This window comes from Tursiops truncatus, chromosome 18 (genome assembly GCF_011762595.2).
Source record: "Tursiops truncatus isolate mTurTru1 chromosome 18, mTurTru1.mat.Y, whole genome shotgun sequence".
Taxonomy (NCBI): Eukaryota; Metazoa; Chordata; class Mammalia; order Artiodactyla; family Delphinidae; genus Tursiops; species Tursiops truncatus.
Genome location: NC_047051.1, coordinates 64,804,824 through 64,826,328, shown reverse-complemented (window position 1 = coordinate 64,826,328; position 21,505 = coordinate 64,804,824). Strand labels below are relative to the sequence as shown.

The following is a 21,505-nucleotide window of genomic DNA, read 5'->3' as shown; positions in this document are numbered from 1 at the left end:
CAGTGCTAACTTTCTACATGGCTTTTATCTCCAGTAAGTTCGAGATTACTTAAGCATTTGTGGGACTCAGATTTCTTTGTAATCAAGACAAAGCACAACATTTTGGTACCTTCTCTGATTGCTAAGGATGGCTGTTTTTCAGGTGGAGGAACTAAGGAGAACATATCTGGTGTAACGCTGCAGTAAAAATAAATTAAAAAGTGGGGGGCTTCCCTGGTGGCGCAGTGGTTGAGAGTCCGCCTGCCGATGCAGGGGACACGGGTTCGTGCCCCGGTCCGGGAGGATCCCACATGCCGCGGAGCGGCTGGGCCCGTGAGCCATGGCCGCTGGGCCTGCGTGTCTGGAGCCTGTGCTCCGCAGCGGGAGAGGCCACAACAGTGAGAGGCCCGCATACTGCAAATAATAATAATAAAAGTGAAGCATCATGAAGATGTAGCTCTCTGCTAGCCTCTGTTTCAAGAAACCCCTGCTACCCCTCTTGCCTTCTTCAGGTCCTATGGCTTCAACCTTGAAAAATAAAGGTCACCCCCAACCCCACAATGCCTAGGTAGGCAGCTCAGAGTGCCTGGAACTCAGAGTATTTGTACAAGTAAACACAGAGGAAAACTACACAAAGACCAAACACAACTGCATTTTTAACAGCTTGAAAACTGTTCTACCCCTAACTAGATCAAATTTAGATTACTATAGCCTCCTGGGCTCTCCCAGTTCATGTGTATACTTTTCTTGTTTTCTTTTTTATACTAAGTATTTTATTGCTGCCAGTGTATATAAAACAATTACCCTTGTGAAACAGAAATTCATGAATATTCAGAGACGTAGATGTTAAGGACTGACAAAAGTACAAGTTTGTATAGTATGGCACGTGTTATAGAGACAGGCTTTTTACTGGCTTCAAATTCAGCTTCCCGTTGAATATTCACCGGTTTATGAAAAGTGGTTTAGAAAGTCTTGCAAAGATTCATTTTATTACAAAAAGGAACAGACTTTCTGGGGTCTGAAGGGATTTGAAGATACTCCAGTCAGCAGCGGGTTATGTTGAGCATTCTGCAGACAGAATTCTTTCAAATCTGCAGCTGCCTGGGAAACCTTCACAGGGTTGAGTCCAGCCTCCAGCCGGGCCTGTTGGACCACTTTCTTCACAGCAGCGACGCTGGAAGGACCAGACATGGCGCACGCGACGGCTGGGCAGATCGGCACGCCCACGTGTATGCTTTCCTAAGCAATTTTTAATGCCAAATATGTTGATTTTCTTGACTAAAATCATACTGAAGAAAAAGCATTGTAAAGTGTGTGTGCGCATGTGTGTGTGCATGTGTGTGCGTGTGTGTTGGGGGAGAAGCGTGTTGATTCTAAACTGAACACTGAGAGATTGTTTGAGGACACAACTTTATTTTATAGCAATAGTTTTTGGCATTTTAAGTAACTCGATAGGTCATGCATGGATACCCTCTATCCCCAATGGAAAGCATCATCACCAAATTCCATCAGCTTTGCAGAAGCTGCAAAGCTCACCTCACCTGCCAATCTCTACAGGCGTCAGCCTTGCATGAAAACATGACAGCCAGCATCTCAGAAAGGAAAGAGACCTGCCAATTCACCTACCTTGTATATTTCACAGACAGGAAATCTGAAAAGGTTTCAAGTCCCAAAAGTTTGGTTATTTATACTGATCCTGCCACTGATATGTTGCCGGGGCCTGCCACCTGTCAATTTTGTCCAACCTACCCAAAGAAGGAAGCTGGAAGGGTGCGTGTGCCATTCCTGTAGAATATGGGATATTAAAATAAAAAATATTCCAGCTCTTTGATTTCCTTTGATTTTGTGGGTAATACAATAACCAGAATGAGATAGCTGAAACCAATAAAATCTGATTTATAGCATTAAAGGCAATCTTTATAGCACTTATTTATGGTACATTACATCTAAAATCCAATTTCACAGGCTGCTGTTTGAAACTTTCTGTTCAATCATACATACACTACATACACTGTACCTCAGTGCCATAGAGTTAGATTATATAAATGTCTGTACCCCCAGAGGTATTAAAATTCGGTTACCACGGTGGTGAGTGAGCTTGACAGTAATTTTCCTAACCAACTCTTCAACCAAAAAGATCCAGTCAGCACTTGATAAATACTGAAACTGCTAGCACGCCTATCATTAAACCAAAAAAAAAAAAAAAGAAAAAAGAAAAGAAAAAAAATCACTGCTCAGATAACTCTATATTCTGGAATGAAATTAATTGAAAAGAAGTCGCATAGAAATGCGATAATTGGTGATGCTGTAGGATACTTGCGTTAACATTGTGGGGTATATTTTCAAGCCAATGAGCAAAAAGTACTTTCTTGCATGACATCATCGGTATTAAGAAAAGACACATGGCTAGGTCTATACATGCTACTTTGGAAATACAATCTGAAGTGTCTACATTCATACACTTGAATGTAGAAGGCTATATCCTGTTCAATTACTATAATCATTGTCAAAGAGAGGGCAAAGTATACATGCTGACTTTCAGAGAACTGTCATTTGAATCTTAAGCAACTTCCCATTGATTTAAAAAGGGTTTTATCTTAAAAGAAATTCAACTCTCCAAACACTTTGCTTGCCACGCATTAGATAAACGTAAAGGGAGGCTGGGATCCTCGCCTGATCTGATGAGCAAGGGAACTCCTGCTCTGTGAGCGATCACATCCCTCAGCACTGAAGTTTTGTTTCCTAAATACATTTCAGCCTCATTGTCATCCAGAAATGTGTACCATGCACCCATCACCTGGCTTATGTGCTATGCTGATAAGTCATTCGCGAATAAAATTCAGGACTCAAATATATCAATAAATGACAAAAAGTGGCAGAAACAGTGAATAGATTCAATACCCAAATAACTGCTAAGCACTGTCCTATTCCAGGAGTGCATTGGGATACTGTGGGGCTTGAAGCTAATATAATTTGAAGTCCTCCTTAAAAAAAAAAGAATACCAACTTCAAAACTTAATATTATTTATAAGGGACTTGTACAAGTGAAAGCCAGACACTTAAGCCTCATTGGCGACAAAGTAAAAGTATTTCTGGATCTTGTTTTTCCCATATCATTTCTGATCCTCACACAAGCCCAGCGAGGACAGCATTATTCTTCAGATGAGGACCTGAGGCTCAGATGCGTTGCCCCAGAGGACTCTGGTAGGGATCCGTTCATTGGGATGCAAGCTCAAGTTTGTCTCTCTTGAAACCCATGCATACTGCTGCGTTTCGGTTTAAGTTAATTGAGGTTTGGGTTGTTATCACCTGTAGTTCCCCGAGATGGGGTGGTGTTCTTGTTTTAGCCCCCAGAGAATTCTCTACAGCAAGGGAAGGCTTAAGCGTGAATCAGAGTCACCTGGAAGTCTTGTGCAGTCACAGATTGTGAGCCCCACCTCCAGGGTTTCTCAATCAGTAGGTTGGGGTGGGGGGGTGGGGGTCTGAGAATTTCCCAGGTGATGTTGATGCTGTTCAGCCAGCACCATGCATTTAGCTGCTGACCTTGAGAAACTGAGCTAATTCCAGCATTCTGCCCATCTATCTTCTTCCTCCAGTGAAACCAGTTACTGTAGTTCAGGGGTGCTTAACCAGCTCTGCTAAAATGGAGCTAAACCCCACCCCTTCATGAAAGATTTCAGCTGGACTAACAGTAGCTGGAATACAAAATAGGCTGAGAAGGAAAAATGTTAGTGAAGAATTACGTTGGAAGAAAAGATAGTATTAAAATGCAATTCAACAATGAGAAACTCAGTATATTTAAATTAGCCTCACTATAGCACAATTTAAAACTGTTACGTAATGGTAGTTAATGAAAACTCATATAAATACCCTAATTTTTCTGTAAACTAATAGAAAAATAGAATCAATGAATATGGTGAGAAGCCAAGGAAAGAGAATCACCAGGTTGGGGGGGGCGGAGCTAAGGGACTAAGGGCATGAAATGTCATTTGAAATTGAGTTACTAGGGTTTAATCAAGGTATTTAAATGCATTCTACAATAGAGTACAACTTACATTCTGTATTTAAGTGATATTCAATATAATGATGATGGACTTTCATTACAGGAAAGCTATTCAGTGATGCTTATGAAACGACTGTAGACAAATTATCTCTATGACATACTACAAAAGTCACATCCAGAAATTAGTTTAAGATGTGAGCACTAAGTATATTGAGGTTTGAAAGACTTTAGTTCACTCTGAACTCTTAATGACTCGAATATGTTTACAGAGAGAAAAGATGATCCTTTTGCCATTAGTATCTCGTGGATTATTCTGCAGTAAACAACCTGTGTATTTGCTCTTTGGTTGGAAGCCTAGGGGGCTCTTTGTTTATTCAACAAAGAATTATTGACACTTACTAGGTACCAAGGATACACAAATTAATAAGATACTTATTCAAAGAATTAGCCAACTACATTATCCTCTTTCTATTCTACTTGAAGAAAGGAAATAGAATTAATACAACTATCTAGTAATTCATCTCAGAGAAAGAAAAATAATTTGAGCTTTGGGTTCATGGACTTCGTCTTCTGATAGGTGTGCAATCTATAAGAATGGATGGTCAGAGATTCCATAGTTTTCTCACACAGTGATCTTTGTATTGGATAAAAGACTAGTTTTTAAGAAATAATGTGAATATCGGCCCCTTGTTATAATATTTTCTGCTTCCAGGAGCAGAGGTTCTTGGGCAGGGTTTGTGTGCAGTGGAGATTACACAGGAATTGTTCAAAGAGTGGGAATTGATGGCGATTCTGATAATGAGAAGAAATTAAGAGTTTTTCCAAATAGGATCACAGATTTTCAGAAAAGGAACCAGTGATTTTCTGAGGAGCTGGTAATAAAATTTGCCTTTGATCTAAAATGATATAAAAGAAAGTTCTGCATTTTCCTAGAAAATGTACCATCAGTGGCAATAAATCTTAGCTCTAACCTCCTGTCAATTATCTACCTTATGGATCAGTGCACAAGAAAACAATGAATTCCCAACAATGATCATGGGATACAGCTACCTTCACATAAGAGGGATTTCATAAGAAAATAAATATACGCTCTATAATATCAACATTTAATACCACTCTTGCTTTCTAAAAATGACTTCTATAAATTTATTTTTCACTCCACATTTCATAGGCAGATGGTTGAAAAAAATACTCTTTAGCAAAAAAAAAAAAAAAAACCCAAAACAAGAAAGCCAGTTTTTCTTCCCGGTGTCAACTGTATTTCTATTAATTTACAATATCTGAAAATAATTATTTTAATTCTCTTTAATGTTGTTAGCAGAAAAACAACAATTTTCGTGTAGTATAATTAGGGAAATAAAAAATTCCTATTAGAAGCAGATCACTTAAATGATGCAATTGCCTTACCAAGTAAATTTCAGGTCACATATGTCAAATGGTGCTACGGCCAACATGGAACCAGCTTTTGGTACATTCCATCTGAGGAGATGCTGCCCATTTGCAGAATGCCTAGGATAACACGTCCAAATGCACTTCACAGGTGTCACAAGGTCTTAAAACTTCCACGCTTCACCGAAATCTTCTAACCGATTCCTCTAATGGTTGTGTTTATTCTGCTTCATTTACTTTCAAGTTCACATCAAGTCTCAGCACTCTGAACTAGGAGAGACCATGGAGATGATTTAGTCTCTTCCCTTCCAAATCATCTTCACGTGTGATTAACTGAGACCCCAAAAAATCTAGTGAGATGTCCAGTGTCTACGTCTGGGTGATGAAAGGGCCAAGATTGATCGAAACTCTGGTCACATGACTCACTGTCCATCGACGTTGCTCTCACGGTGCCATTTGATCAATGATCTTCAGGGAGCCCTGACACCTTCTTTGGAATTACATGTTCTCAACAGCAATCTGAGTGCGATGCATTTGAAGAGCCAGTAAAAAGAGAAGCAGGAATTTGTACGTGGAATTCTTGAAGTAGCTACCCTTTGTCTAACCCACAGAACTATTACTAGGATCAATTAATATAATGTAGGTAAAGTGATAAAGTGACAGGCTTTGTACATCTGAAAGCATGATACCGATAAAAGGAATTTTCAAGATCATAAAACCTAAGACGTTATTCTGTGAAAGTTTTGTAAAGAAAAACCTAGATGTCTTGCCCAAGATGTATGGAATACCACAAAATATCTATGCCACATTGTACCCACAAATAAAATAACTGGATACATTTTAAAGATATATTATAAACAAATGTTAAGAATAATCTTATTACACAAATGTATCTGAGATGGAAACAAATCTGAAATTCAGCAAAAATTTAACCAGTGTTTGTAGAACTTTGGTTGCTTTCTAAAACTGTAACAAAATGTCAATTCTCAGAGGAAGAAGTTAAAAATAAAACCATAATCTCACATTTTCATAATTAAAAGGAAATGCATTTTCAACTGCCTATAACATGATAACATCATTTCCTGTCAGCAATTTTTATACATATGCAGTTCTGAGCCTTCAAAATTCTTAAAGCTATTTATAGCGCTAATAAGAAATTGGATTCTCACAAATTAACAGACCTTTTTCCCCGTGAAAGACCAAATTGAACAAGGATTTACAACATGGGAAGTTTCTATTATTCATGCTTTTTTTCTGTCTGGGAAGCCTGTAACCCACTATCATCACCAATACCCACCCCGGCCGTCACTCCCAGACCTGAGTCAGCTTTGCAAATACTCGCTAGCCTCGTAAGACACCTAACTTCCTCTCCTCCATCGAGCCTTCCTTGTCACCTCTCTGTCTTTGCCTAGTTCTCCAAACACATAACTCTATGTTCCTGCTGTCCCCTGCTAATAATCTTTGTACTTACTTACTAGTCTATCACAGTTCCCCGGACTTTGAACTCCATAGATGTAGGAGTACCTTACGGATCTGTGTACTCACAGCACAGCACAGTGCCCGGCACTTGTGATGATCAAGATAAGCTTGATTACTTTGATAAAGCTAACCTTCCTCATCAAACATCTTTTTATTGACTATTTCCCACAGTGAAATTAAAAAGAGGAACTTTTAGAGACAAGCTTTCTTTTGATTATTTTGCTCAACTCAGTACATGACCATAGAAAAGCAGTCAAGTATTGAATATTTAGTATTTACTGCTGAGTTTACAATAACAGTGTTCTAATAGAAAATGGCATCATGCAGGCAGATTAAAAAAAATCCAGAAAGCCCACACACAAAAAGTTAAGTGTATTCTCAAGATAAATAGTATACGGTGATTGAACAGAAACAAACTTTCTGATTTTTATCTTTCTGTACTTCCACTGGTTTCTGAACACAGGAGAGATTCTGTACTACCACCTCAACGTAATGTGGTCAAAGTTTATTTATTCATTGAATACTGAGCCAGGCCACGTCCTAGGTACCAGCTCAACAGCAGACAAAACAAAGTCCCTGCTTTCAAAAGACAGCACAACTTAGTAGTGGTGAGGGATGCAGACCACCTGGTTTTGAGGTGGTCTCACCTGGGTTTGAGTTCAAGCTCCATCACATATGAGCTGTGACATCTTCTGTAAGTTACTTAACCTCTCTGGGCTGCAATTTCCTAGTCTATAAAAATGGGAACAATATTACCTACGTCATGGGTTGTTATGAGTATTCAATGAGTTAATATTTGTAAAGTTCTTTAAAGAGCGCCTGGAATGTATGATATACGTAAATGCTTGACAACATTTCAAGGTGCTTCAATTCTACCCAAAAGAGACAGACACAAAACACATACATATGTAATTGGTCACGTGGTGATTACTGCTGCGAAGACAGTAAGAGGGGCCAGGGAACAGAGGATGGAGGTCCTTGCTCGCTCATACAAGGTGGTCTCCCCCAGAAGGCCTCTCTGATAATGTGACTTTTGAGCAGAAATCTTAGTAAGTGAGGAAGGAGCTCTGGAAATCTTGGAGGAGTGTCACAGGCAGAGGAACCAACTGAACTAGCTCTGAGGAGGAAGACAGCTTGGAGCATTGACAGAACCACAGGAGCCTAAGGAGAGGTGCTGAAGCAAAGCCAGTGAGGAGGAGAATGGCCAGGGGCCAGGTCAGAGCAGGAACAGAGAGAGGAACCCCGCAGGGCCTTGAAGAAGCTCACATTTTAACGAAAAACGACTGGAGGATTTAGAATGGAAGGGTAATGCTACTGGATTTTTTTTTTTTTTTTTTTTTTTTTGGTACGCGGGCCTCTCACTGTTGTGGCCTCTCCCGTTGCAGAGCACAGGCTCCGGACGCGCAGGCTCAGTGGCCATTGGCCTGCCAATCAGAGGAACCAAAAACAGCAGCCCGGGCAACAGTGAAGGTCCAGAAACCCACAAAGATGGGGGGAGTCAGAGAACCAAGTGGGCACTTTATTAACCTGGCAAAGGGGCAGCTGGGCAGGCCGAGCAGCCCCCTGCCAGACCCTTCGCTGTGCTCAGGGGCCACTGATAGAGGCAGAGCCGCAGGGCCCAAGCCCTGGACACTAGGAGTCCAAGCTGGGCAAGGGCAAGGCTACGGGTGGGGCTGAAGTTGCCGAAAGCAGGCATCAAGTACCAGCCTGCCGCCCCTTCTGAGGCTGGGGGTGGGTCTGAAATGAGTCCCCTCTCCCGTTCCCCACTCCTTGTACAGCTCACGCTCTTCAGGAAGGGCCATGAGTCCCACATCAGCTGTGGTCTGGAAGGTGATGCCGTCCCCCTGGCAACGGGGAGGCCAGGAAGGGCCAGAGCCAGACAATGACCCAGCGGGGCCCCAAGGCCGCCTGCAGGTTGCGGGAGGGGCCCAGGTCGTAAGAGTGCCGCCCCGAGCCCACTCCCACGTGGTCTGGCCCCTCAGCAGCAACATCCCACCGAAGAGCAGTCCAGCCGCGCACAGCGGTGCACACGCCAGACACGTGTCGGTCACGAAGGCCAGCGCGAACGGCGCCGCAGACACTGCCTGCGAGGCAGCGGGAGGAGGGCGGTGGTGTGCAGGGGTGTGGGGGCTCGCAGCAGGGCTGACGGGTCAGGGCCCGGCAGCGCACAGACGTGCAGCAGGACGCCTGCGGCGTGAAGCAGCAGACACACGCACGGCCGGTAGTTGCGGAAGCGCACGCGGCGGCCCAGCGGGCGGCGTGGTGGTCCCGGCGCAGGATGCAGCGGCGCCAGGCGGAGCAATGCCCGCTGCGCGGTGGCCTCCGGCTTTGGCACTGATAGCAGTAAGCCCAGCCCTGGCCCTGACCACGGCCGGCCAGCATCACAGCCTGGATGCTGGGGTCCGAGCGCAGGAAGAGCCCCCCACGTTGCCCAGTAGGTTGAGCAGCTGGAAGGCTGCCGGCGCAAGCTGCAAGGTCCGGGCCAAGAGTCCCAGCGGGGGCGGCCCGGGACCCAGCACCAGCACGTAGGCCAGTTCCTGGCCCAAGAGGCAGCCGCGCGGACGCCGCCTCCGCGCTCCCCACCGCCCAGGGCTGCCCCATGGCCTGGACCCACTAGCGGTGGATCCCGGGTACCCCGCCGCTTCCCGCTGCTGGAGTTTTGTGGTAAACGGATCACCATAGCTGCTGTATAGAGAAGAAACTCTAAGACGAGGAGTTAAGAGTAAACACAGGAGGATCAGTGAGGAAACAGCAGGCTAGGTGAGTGATGACGTATCTTGATGAAGATGGAGGGGAACATAAGATGTGGCCAGGTTCGGGTTATTTTCTAGGTTAGTCCCCAGCATTTCCTGACTGAGGGATGTTGGGTGAGAGAGAGAGGAGTCCAGGATGACTCCAAGATTTGGGGTCCAAGCTTCTGCAGGGATGAAGCTGCCACCGACTGAGATGTGCAAACTAAGGGGAAGCGTGATCCGTCACAGGTCAGATCATTTTCCTCCTCAGAAATCCTCAGTGGCCGCCGCTTACTTTGTAAAGTCAGTCCCCTGGGCCTTCCATTCAAGGTCCTGTTGACACCACATGCATTTCGTCCATGCTCTTTCTGCTCCAGCCAAGCTCGACCCATTGTCTGGTCCCCAAACCTTCACAATTGGATGACTTTTTCATGATACTCCCTTTCCTGGAAGTACTTCCTCTTCTTGTATGCCTAAGAAAAGGTCACTTAATCCTTCCGTGATTAACCTGGATTTCCAATTCTCTGATGAAGGCTTCTCTGGTATTTCTTGGCAGGTGGCTTTGGGCTTTGTACTTTCGTCACACATATTCCATTTCACCTTAAGCTATTTTATATAGTTGTTTGTTTCATCAAATAGACCGAAACCTCTTGGAAGGTAGAGATCGTATCTTATTTACGTCAGTGGGTCTACAGTTCCTAACACACTGCTTGCATTAAATAAAAATATTTCTGTCCAAATGAAATTAACATGTGTATCACTTCAAATCTTTTGATCTGAAAACAATCAAGTGCTCTCTTTACAATATGTTAATCTTATAATTTTATTTTTCATTTCATCAAATGAAATGAAATGTCTATGTAAAAATTTCCCTTCATTTATAAAACATTGATAGGTAAATCAGAAAAAGAAAAGAAAGTTATAAGAAAGGGAGAATTGATGTGTCTCCGTTTTTTTGCTTTTGTTTTGAAACCTAATATGTTTCTTTGGCTGATTATGAAGGTAATACCCTTGAGCTTTACATGATAAGGTTAAAAATGTCTCTATGATATCCCAGTATATAGTTCAGGCAATATGCCTTAAGATTTTCTTTTTCCCTTTTTTTTTTTTTTTTAGCACAGCTACAAGCTTCTCTGGGGAACCGGCTATAACACAAAGATTTGGTACTATCTGTCTCTTCCATTTCAGAAAACTAGAAATTACGTGCTTTGAGATACAAGGCAGTAAAATATTGATCGTATAGGACATTTCAGTAGAGTAGAAGGTATTCTAATTAACATGATAATCAACACAGGCTTTTTCATGGAACAGATTGTATAATCGAAAATTTTTATGGATTTTGATAAACATACGTCACTCTCAGAGGGATTTCAAGCTTCTGGTGTTATTTCTCCTTCCTGGACACCATGGTACACAATTAAGGCAAAGGAACAAAGGAAGTTAACTTATAAATCAGCTATCAGTGACTGACTGCGTAAGGGAATAACGCCAGTCCCCTGGCATTTCTGAGAGCTATATCATATTGGGGGTGCTGGAAATCACTAATGCCCTGAGAGATTCTCTAGTATTTTTGATATTCATGCGTAAGCCTCATTCTCCATCCAAAATTTTTGCTTATAAATAAATAATTCTACGTGGGACAGGAAGAGCTCAAGCTTTAGTATATGACATAGTTACCTTTTTTTTTTTTTTTTTGGAGCACAAATTCTGCCACTTATGGAACTGAATATTTTATATATAAAATCTTAATTTTCACAATAACCTAGAGGTCATTAACTTTATCCCCAAAGGCACAAACTGAAGCTTGGAGAGATTAAGTCATTTCCCCCAAGGCTACAGAAGCCATTAACTGTAGAAACTGGGGTTTGAACCCAGGCTATCTGATGCCGGAATCCATGCCCAGAGTCATTCCTTTATGTTACTGTCTGTGTCCTGAGATCCGCCTCTGAGCCTGTGTGCCCTGTACTGTGTTCTCACTAGAGATACGTTGGTGAAGAACAGCAGAAAATCTGCTATCATGCAGCTTACCTACGAGCTCTGTAGCAGAGCGAGGAAAAGAACTTCTATCGTGTATGCTTTCTTGAAGATTTAAGGAGAAGGCTGTATTGCCCTTCCTAGAACACTTTCTATCAACATATTTTATTAGAAACATTAAAGTGTTGTATATTTCAAATTAAAGTATGTTCGAATGGAATTATTTCCACTAACCTCATGGGAAAATTTTCATAGAACATAATGATTTTTCCTCTGTTATATTCCCTCTTTGTCATTGAAGAAAATGTCCCTATGATCTTGAAAATACGTAACTGTGTCAGACATGACCTACTGAGGAATCTACTGGCACATACTGGGAGGCAGTGTCAGCTGAGTTCTGCTCCTGACATCGCCATGATGGACTCAGTTCTCTACCATAGATGCACATCATATGCATTTGCATTGTATTGGACTGTTGTCAGTAAACACCCATCTATTATTTATACTTTGTAGGTCATAGAAACATTTTGCACTGTCATTTCTCTGACCACAGGTTCTCAGAAACATTCATAGTCTATTTTGAAACTAAATTTTACAAGGACATTAAAAAAGATAAATAAAAATCCTCCAAGGCATAACCACAGAGAAGTCCTCTCTTTACAGTTTGGTGCTATCTGTCCAAACATTTCTATATTCATATTCCTCCAAACAGAAATCCTTGACTTCTTATATTGAATCATTTAAAACACGGACTCATTTAATTTTTGTTTCTCTTTTGCCTGGTCTTTACATTTTAATGGAACCTTCTCTTGAAAAACTTCATAATGTATCATTTACTTTATGCATCGGGATACAATAGTGCCAATTTTACTAGATACTCTGGTTAGTAATATGGGGGAAAAGTGGCTGTGGGAGATCATATGAACAATATGTGAGGCCCAAGAGACTTACGAAAATCTAAGTATGTACTATTTCATAGACAGGTCTAAGGAGTAAATAAAAAGCTATGGCTTTAATCCATTCTGCTCAGGAGAAAGAAGCTATAAGTGAAATACGGTGGGACTAAAACGTGTGCTTCTAAGACGGTTCATCTACTGTAGACCTGGTGATTGGTACGTTGTCATAATTTTCAGAATTTAGTCATTATTTCAAAATAATATTAATGTAGAAGAGGCTCCTATAATCCACAGGAACATTGTTACTAATTATTTTCCATTCCCTCTGTACAAAATACCCCTTATCTTTAAAGGGAATAATATATCTCTACTGATAGGTAAGAATACCCTCAGGTCCCCAAACCTGTAAGAACTGGAGTAGAGGCTTTTAAAAATCTGTTGATAAATTATTTAAAACTGATTGAGCTAGAAAACCACCAGAAGAGAAAATATTTGGTAAATGATGTAGAAATGTTAAAAATCGTCAATACTGGATTATTTTAAAGCTCTTTCCCTGTTCTTCTCCACCTCTCACCTCATCCATCAATTCTCCAAATGTCAGCTTGAACCCTCTGGCCAAATCCTGTTTCAGGGAATTTACTTGTGGACGTGGCACAGCAGGCATTAAAGATGCCATTAAGCTGACATCTGCTCCTGGACACGTGAACCTTAAGTGGCCTGAAAGCATATAACGTGTGCCATGCCAACTAAAGAGAAATCAAAAGAAAAAGCAAAAACAAACAAAACAAAACAAAACCCAGAAACAAATTTAAAATATACTTAAATGAATTTGTGATTTAAGTGTGTGCCTTTGCGTGCACTCACACATACATACATACACAGTCATATGCTCCACTTGCTTTAGATTCGTAGCACTGAGTACAGAATTGGAAAGCCATAAGCTCCATTCCGATAGTGACATATGTTTTACATTATTTTTAAAGAAGTAATCCTTACACTCTTTTTGCCAAAGTGTTATATTATCATGGATGCTATTTCCATCTCAGCAACCTTTGGCTATACAGAGAAAGGTTCTCTCTATGTTCTATTCAAATAAGCTCAAACACACATATCTTATAAAACAATGATATGCATCACCCAGTATGAACTGTGATCTCAAAGAACTGAAATTCTTTCCCCAGCACCCTGACCCAAAAGATGCTCTCAGTTAGCTCCATCTCTAAAACGCACTTGAAATTAATGGAAAGTTGAATTACACACACTGCCTCTATTTTTAAAAATATTTTTACAAAGTAGCAAATTGTTTCCACTCAGTAAAAATGATGGATTATTGTATAGTTTGAAAAAATTAACAAACAGATGGAATATCAACCCGTTATTCATTAAAATATTTCACTGGGTTAATTCAGCAAATAAAAATGGAGAAGAGAGCAGATGGCCATTTATAGTTCTCTTGATTTCTTAAACTACTTCTTTACAGCCAGAACTGCTCCTATATTTAACTTGAAATGCACAGCTCTCACCATATGCACAGTAAGCAAGCATTCATGTGACCTCATAAACTTTTCATATAACACAGCAATGATTTTTATGATTTAGTTAAAGGAACACTATACACTTACAAAGTAAGTTATTCCCATAGCCCCAATATTCTGGGGATAATGTGAATTTCCTAGACTCAGTAGACACTTACCATCATTATCTGGTCTGAAGTAGGTTCAAGTAGGCACAGGGGTAAAATTTCACAAAAGGAAGTGATCAGCTTCGTTACAGACGCTGAAGTATGCCAAGCGTGCATAAAATTATTACAGAGTAGGCAGTGTTTCTCTTAAGGCAATACTTTTTTTTTCCATCGTATCCTACTCCTGTAAGTTACTGCCTTTTAAAAAAAATTCTGTCCTCATGTAGAGCAAATGGGACTCTCACATATGTAAGTGGAATCAACCACTCTGGAAAACTGCTTGACTGTATCTATTACAGCTGAACATATACATACTCTATAGCCCAACAATTCCACTCCTAGGTATACGCCCCACAGAAATGCATAAATATACTCACAAAAGACACTGATATGAATATTCATAGATGCACTATTTGTAAAAGCTCAAACCAGGAGGCAATCCAGACAGAATCAATAAATAAGTTGTGACATATTTATACAATGGTATAATAAAGACAATGGAAATCAACAAACTTCTGCTATAAAAACAACAGGAGTGGATATTACAAACATAAAGTTGAGCAAAAGAAGGCAAACACAATAGCATATACTCTGCAATTCCATTTATGTAAACGTCAAAGGTTGACAAAATCACTGTGGTGACAGAAATCAGCATAGTGGTCGCTTTGGGGGAAAAGTGGGGAACAGTGACTGAGTCAGGCAGGGGCCGGTTCGGGGTCCTGGCCGCGTTCTTTTTCCTGAACTGGGTGGTTGTTACATGGGTAGTTTCCTATTGTGAAAAGGTACTGCATTGCACACTTATGATTTGTGAACTTCTTAATATGTATGATAGACTTCAATTTTTTTTAAGTTTACTTGAGAAGATAAACACTATGAATAAAGAAAAGAGTCCTCTGTAGCAGTGCCAAGTGTAGTACAGAAATGATACCGTAATTAATAGTGAGAATTATATTTCATCAGAGTTAACCCAAGTGACATAATGCAAAAATATTCTCTAAATATTATTTTCATAAAGTTCTCCAACCTCCACATTCGAAGTCCTTGGTAGCCTCCCACTGATACCTTTCCCCTGTTACAGAAGACGTGTGTTTCTCCCAAGCACTGGACCTTCCTCCTTCCTGTGAAACTCCTTTCCCCAATTCCCCTCCACATGGTCTGTGCCCCATGACAATCTTCCCAGCTCTGCAGGTGAGGCACGGATGGCTCAAGCCTGAGTTTCTCTTAGACACAAAGTTCTCATTCTGGCAGGACAATTCTTTGTTTTATGGGATTGACCCAGGCACTGTCACAAGGTTAGCTTCCCTGAATCTGAACCCAAGATGCCTGTAGCCTGTAGGGCCTGTAATTCTTATTACATATAGCATGGAGTTCACGATTGGGCTTCTCTCTAAGACATCAGAGACAAGAGACCTGGCATAATGTCCTGTTCATTGTTATTCCTCCAAAGCCCAACAGTGCCTGGGTGTGTTACCTTTTCAATAAAGGTCATTTGAAGGTATTTGGCATGTATTCAATAAATGTTTATTGAGCACCTTGATGTGCCAGGCACACCAAGGTCTCTATGAGAAGCAGCTAGGTTGCCCCTCCCCCCAGGACCCACCTGACCCCTTGCAGCCAAGCAGCTACCCCGCTGGGGTGAGGGTGAGGGACTGGACCAAAAATGGGGTTAAGTGAAAATCTACACGTGCTGCTGGGGGAGGGCGGTAGTGGGTAGAGTTGCCAAATAAAATACAGGATATCAAGCTAAACTTGGCTTTCAAATCAACAAAGAATGATTTAATTTTTTTTATATAACAAGTCCCCTGCAATATTTGGCACATACTAATATAAAAAATTATTTGTTGTTTCTCTGAAATCCAAATTTAACTGGGCATCCTTTATTTTTATTTGTAAAAGCTGGCAACTCTATGCATGCATGAATGGACAGATATCTGCATAGGTAAACACAGAATCATATGTACTTGGGAAATGAGCCAACCTGCTATGTTTCTCAAATGCAAAAATACAAGGTTGTGCATGAATGGTTTCTATATGTGAAAGAGGCATGTGTTCAAATATATATTGGTTATACAGGAGATCAATTAAGTACCTAATCAATTTTGACATTTATATCTCTCTCTCATTAGTTTAAAATCTCCAACCAGCTTCAGGTTATCCCTCTAGTATCTTACTAAAAGAAGGAACATATATTATAAATTGGTTCTCATTGCTCCCTAAGCTGTTTTCTGTCCCCATCAACCAGGAACCCCAAGTTCAAAATCTTGGGATAGGCTTCTTGCATGACTTTTATCTTCAAATGTGAACTAATAAAATATACACGTTCTGTCACTTCTTTTACATTTATCTTAAACTAGATTCTCCTTAGGAGTATCAAAGAAAAGGGGGATTGGAACCAGGCAGAACCCTGCAGCACCCCCCAACCACGAAGTCCTCTCCATGTCCCCTGCCTCTTGTTTACAGAGAAGCTGAAGTTTCCCAGGGTCCCCTGAGTCACAAAGTGCAGGGTCAAGCAGCTGATGATTAGCACAATAGAGTCACAGACTCAGTGTCTGATGCACATTCCGGAGTTGTTTTACAGATACTGTAACTGCCACCAGAGGGAAAATGCTAACTGCATGATGACCAGGCTGCAGCCATGACAGAAGGTGCTCCATCTTGATCAGTACTGAGTCTACGGCTAGCACGAGTCCAAGAACAGCCTTAAGAGAATGGCATTAGCACTATTGCTCATAATAATCTATATCTTTGTGGGCATCAAAATAACTGTAGCTTGTTCTGCTCGTATATGTAAACGGGCAACTAAACTGTCAGCAAAGATATGTTACAGACCCACGTAGACATCTTCCACTCTAAGAATACAGCTCCCTATACAGCATGAAGAAGTTACAGAAGATGGACCTTCGCCCATAATCACATAGAAACAGAAAGATGTCCTGACAAGTGGGGATTTGTAAGCAGCTTTTGTCAGGAAAGAGCTCTCCACAGGGGGGCCCCTTTTGTCTTGTTAGTAACCTTAAACAAGTCACACCCATGCTCCACTGATCTCCAGCCCTAGCACACCTTTCAAGTCTTTTGATCACACAATACCTTGCCTAACCTGTTGGTTCTTCCCATCGATCAAAGAAGTAGAAATGAAGAATAAGTAAGCAACAGATGACCAGATCTCCTCCCTAGCTTCCCTTGCAGTAATCTCGCGAACAAACCGTGTGAACAAGACAGCATCTAAGGAAAGGCCAGGAGGAGTCGGGAGTCGACAAGTCTGCGCACAGTGGGGCACGTCAAGGACTCTGACCCCCGATCTCAATGGTTAACTGCGATTACTTCCCTTTTTCCCTTTAAAAACTTTCATGGCCGAGCAGAATCTTCAGAGGTGGTTTTTGAGGGACACTGAGTCCACCATCTCCCCCGATTGTTGGCATTCTGATTAAAAGCAACTTTCCTTTCTACCGAAAACTGCCTGTCGGTTATTGATTTTCAAGTGGCGAGCACCGGACCTGAGTTCAGTAACACTCTCAGGTTTAAACCTTCCAGTCTTCCTTATCATTGTAAAGAATTGTAAATTGGTTGTTCTTAGGCTGTGTCAGGCTAGCAGATATTTAACTTGGCTCACATAGTAGGAACAAAGAATCAATATTTCAGGTTAAGATTTCTTTAAAATCTGGGTGTCTGGCTGCATCTGAAAGATCTGAAGATCTAGCCGCACTGGATCTGCATTTCCCCTTGGCTATAACAGCTGGAGTTGAATAGAAACTTTCTTCTTTACACAGAACATGTAAGTCCTCACCTGCTTAGGTGACTTGGTTGGCATCTAACAGTGTGACCAAGATTGCATTACATGCAAACGCCTCTGTAGCAAACATGAGAGACCTTTCAAAGCTCTTTCCCTGTTCCCCACTTCAGTCCTAGGTCCCAGTTAGGCCAACAGCCCCAAAAGTCTCATTTTTGTTTCCCGCACCTTCACCACATTTTCTCTTCGTCAATGTAGATTGTTTTTTCTTTAATTTGACTTCCTATTTAAATTGTTTCTGTACATCTCACCAACATTGTTCATTACCTTGGTTTTCTTTCTGAAAGTTAACATGCATATATTCTGTAGGTGTTTTGGGGCACTTGTCTTATCTCACCAAGACTCCTGTGTCAGCTCCCTAAGGACAAGAGCCTTCCTTGATACCTCTTTTAGTAATTCTGGGCATCCCCAAAGCACTCAAAAATTAGTGGTTGCATGAAATGACTACACTGCAATCTAATCAGCATATAAAGAGAAAAGTGGACCTGAACTTATTCCTTTTTTGAACAGTATACTAGTACAGTTTGAAACTGTTTATTTTTCCTGAAATCTACTAGTTTAAAAAAATAGCATGTAAGAAATAGAAACTAAGCAAGCTCTTTTAAAGTTCTGTTAAAGGTAATTTAATAAAGCCCCCCAATTAAACCACACTATCTCATTTTATTCCATAAATATATTTGATTCTATGACTAATAAAGACTAAAAATTTCATTCATTTTGTTCTTACTTCTCATGAGATTATTAAAATTCAAAGACCCAATTTTCCATCACTTTAAGGAGGCTGATTATTTAAATGTTAAAGACCTGAAGTATTCTCTGTGTATGTATCTATTAAAACATAAGGGAATAGATGAGAAGCCTGAATTCTAAGAAAAATTTTCTAACTATACGAGCAGATACCAAAATCTATTTAAACAGCTTTGTAAAAAACAGTGAGTTTTAAATAATTTACTTTAGTTACATACCTTAAAAAAGAATAAGATTTAAAGAGAGAGGTCCAAAAAGCTAACATTTCCTCAATCAAAAAAAATTCTTTCCACACAATAATTACCTTTAAAGAAAATTTTAGGAAGGTTCAAAGGAAAAAAATAATTAGTAAGAAATCCACTCACAGTAGGAATTAGCAAACAATCTGTGTTTTCCTAAATCACCTCCTCTTGACGTGTTGTCAGGACCACTAGGCATGACAAATTTTAAGTGGGCTTTTGCTGCCGAGAACTAATCCATAAGGTACAACCATTTCATACACACACACACACACACACACACACACACACACACACACTGCAAAGTGGTGAATAAAGTAGCAAACATGGATTAACTGCTTCCATTATAGCTAGTTAGTGAAGACGAAAATAATATTATAGACAAATCTTTTAGAAAAGGCTCATATGCCAATATGCTTTGCAAAATATGGATTGTATCGTTCATAAACGTATATATATATATATATATATATATACATACACACACACACACATATATTTTTCTTGGAAGATGCTTATGCACTAATAAATAAGAAAAAAAATCATTTCCCAGTCAAATTGAATCTTTGGAGGCAGTAAAAAAGAATTTGGAACGAAAAAATATATAAGGACATTAGTTTCTAATTCAATTATATCATATAGTGAATCAAAATTGAAAAAAATGTGAAAAATCACTCGACAGAGAAAATTCATTATCAACTCAAATATAAGATAGCAGTCCTCAATTATCCAAGGGAGATTATATTGTTCCTAACCCAGCACCTGACTTACTGATAACAGAGCATTTGCATAGACTCATATCATATTACATTAGCACTTGGCATCTTAATGAGTGCCTAAGACCTGTCACTCAAGAAATACCACCAGGGAAACCCCCTACAGTGCCTCCTGCAAGGTTGCTTAATTTGTCAGTGACAGAGGAAGGGCTAAAACGTGGGCTTCTTGCTTTAGAAAAAATACTGATGTTTTTTGAATTAGCTGAGGTTAATGATTTGCCCCGCTGAGATCTTGCTTGTTGTTTGTTGATTTTCTTGTTTGTTTGTTTAAACGAGAAGCTAAATATTCTATCTGTTATATGAAAATTTGAGAGAGGTGTAAAAGGCTCTTTGGTGAGGGATATGAAAGCACTATTCCCATCAAGAGTAAACCGGGAGGGCTTCCCTGGTGGCGCCGTGGTTGGGAGTCCGCCTGCCGATGCAGGGGACACCGGTTCGTGCCCCGGTCTGGGAGGATCCCACGTGCCGCGGAGCGGCTGGGCCCGTGAGCCATGGCCGCTGAGCCAGCGCGTCCGGAGCCTGTGCTCCGCAACGGGAGAGGCCACAGCAGTGAGAGGCCCGCGTACCGCAAAAAAAAAAAAAAAAGTAAACCGGGAGATAGGACTGGAAAGTGACTCTGAGAGATTCTCACGCTCAACCTTATACCTATGAGCAAAGTGAGGTCCAGAGAGGTGATGCAGCTTTCTCCGTGTTACACAGCTTGCTGGTGGCAGGAATCGGACTGGACTCAGTATACCCATATAGTCTAGGGTTCTTTCCTCTGCACCCTGACCTTGAGTTGTGTCTTCAGGGTAAGGCGTCACTATAACATTGAAAAGGAATTCATCGAGCAAGATAATCACATTAAATGTAAACGCAAACACCACAGTTGAAAATCTGAAATAGATGACGTTTTTATTATATGTTGATTTTTCAACGTATCTATTATTGCTCCTTGTAATTACAATGGATAAACAGTCATTGCCTTGGGGTGTTGCTTATGGGTCTGTAATGTTCATCACAGGCCAACAGGGACCCAGGCACGACCAACAGCTCACAGACTGTAGAATTAAAAGCTGTGTCAAGCACTGGCTGAACCGGTGCACTTAAAGCTTCATCGATTCGGACCATTTTGGGGAGAATGGGGTACAAGGTGGGGACAAGCGAATTGGTAAAAAATAAAGTCAGAAAGTAACTATTTTTGAAGAAATACATAACGATTATTTTTAAGTAAGTGAAAGCAACCACTTAAATACTGTCCAATATAAGTCCTGTAGGGCTTATTTTAATAACTGAATAACTCATCTGTAATTAGCAGATAAACTGTTTACATGCAAATGGCATCAGAAAGCATTTGAAAATACTTCTGCACATCAAAAATGTGCCATCTATTTATTCCAAAGTTTGCACGGAAAACATTTGACTACAGAGAGTAGAGAGGTAAATTTTAGTCTAGTTCTAGTTAAACGATCAAGAATTCTCATAGTGCTAATGCTCTTACTGAAGTGATAACGATAGTATAATGATTCATCTCCAACTCCTCATAGGGAGTCCATATGTATTTTCTAATTTGTGCCCAACAGACTTCTGTGATGTGAGGGTAAACAGAGGTGAAGGAACTTGCCCAAGATATAGTAGCAACTAATTTCTACATCCTGGACCAGAACCCAGGGGTCCTCTGACCCCTGCTAAGTACTCTTTCACTCTTCCACATGCTCTCCAGGAAGAGTACAGCATTCTGGGTTAGGCTAGATGAGCTCTAATGTCATTTTTCTTTCATTCTCAGGGTCTATATTTCTTTACGTGCAGTGACCTCAAAGGGGAAAGTATACGTTACACATATG

At 40.8% G+C, this 21,505-nt stretch overlaps 1 protein-coding gene and 2 pseudogenes across 1 annotated transcript in view; all 3 read right to left on the bottom strand.

Moving 5' to 3' along the window:
- The window catches only part of HS6ST3 (heparan sulfate 6-O-sulfotransferase 3), a 661,842-nt gene that overhangs the window by 191,880 nt on the left and 448,457 nt on the right, over positions 1–21,505 (bottom strand). The window lies entirely within an intron of this gene.
- Positions 970–1,170, bottom strand: LOC101332690 (guanine nucleotide-binding protein G(I)/G(S)/G(O) subunit gamma-5 pseudogene; annotated as a pseudogene).
- Positions 8,512–9,451, bottom strand: LOC117308873 (probable palmitoyltransferase ZDHHC24 pseudogene; annotated as a pseudogene).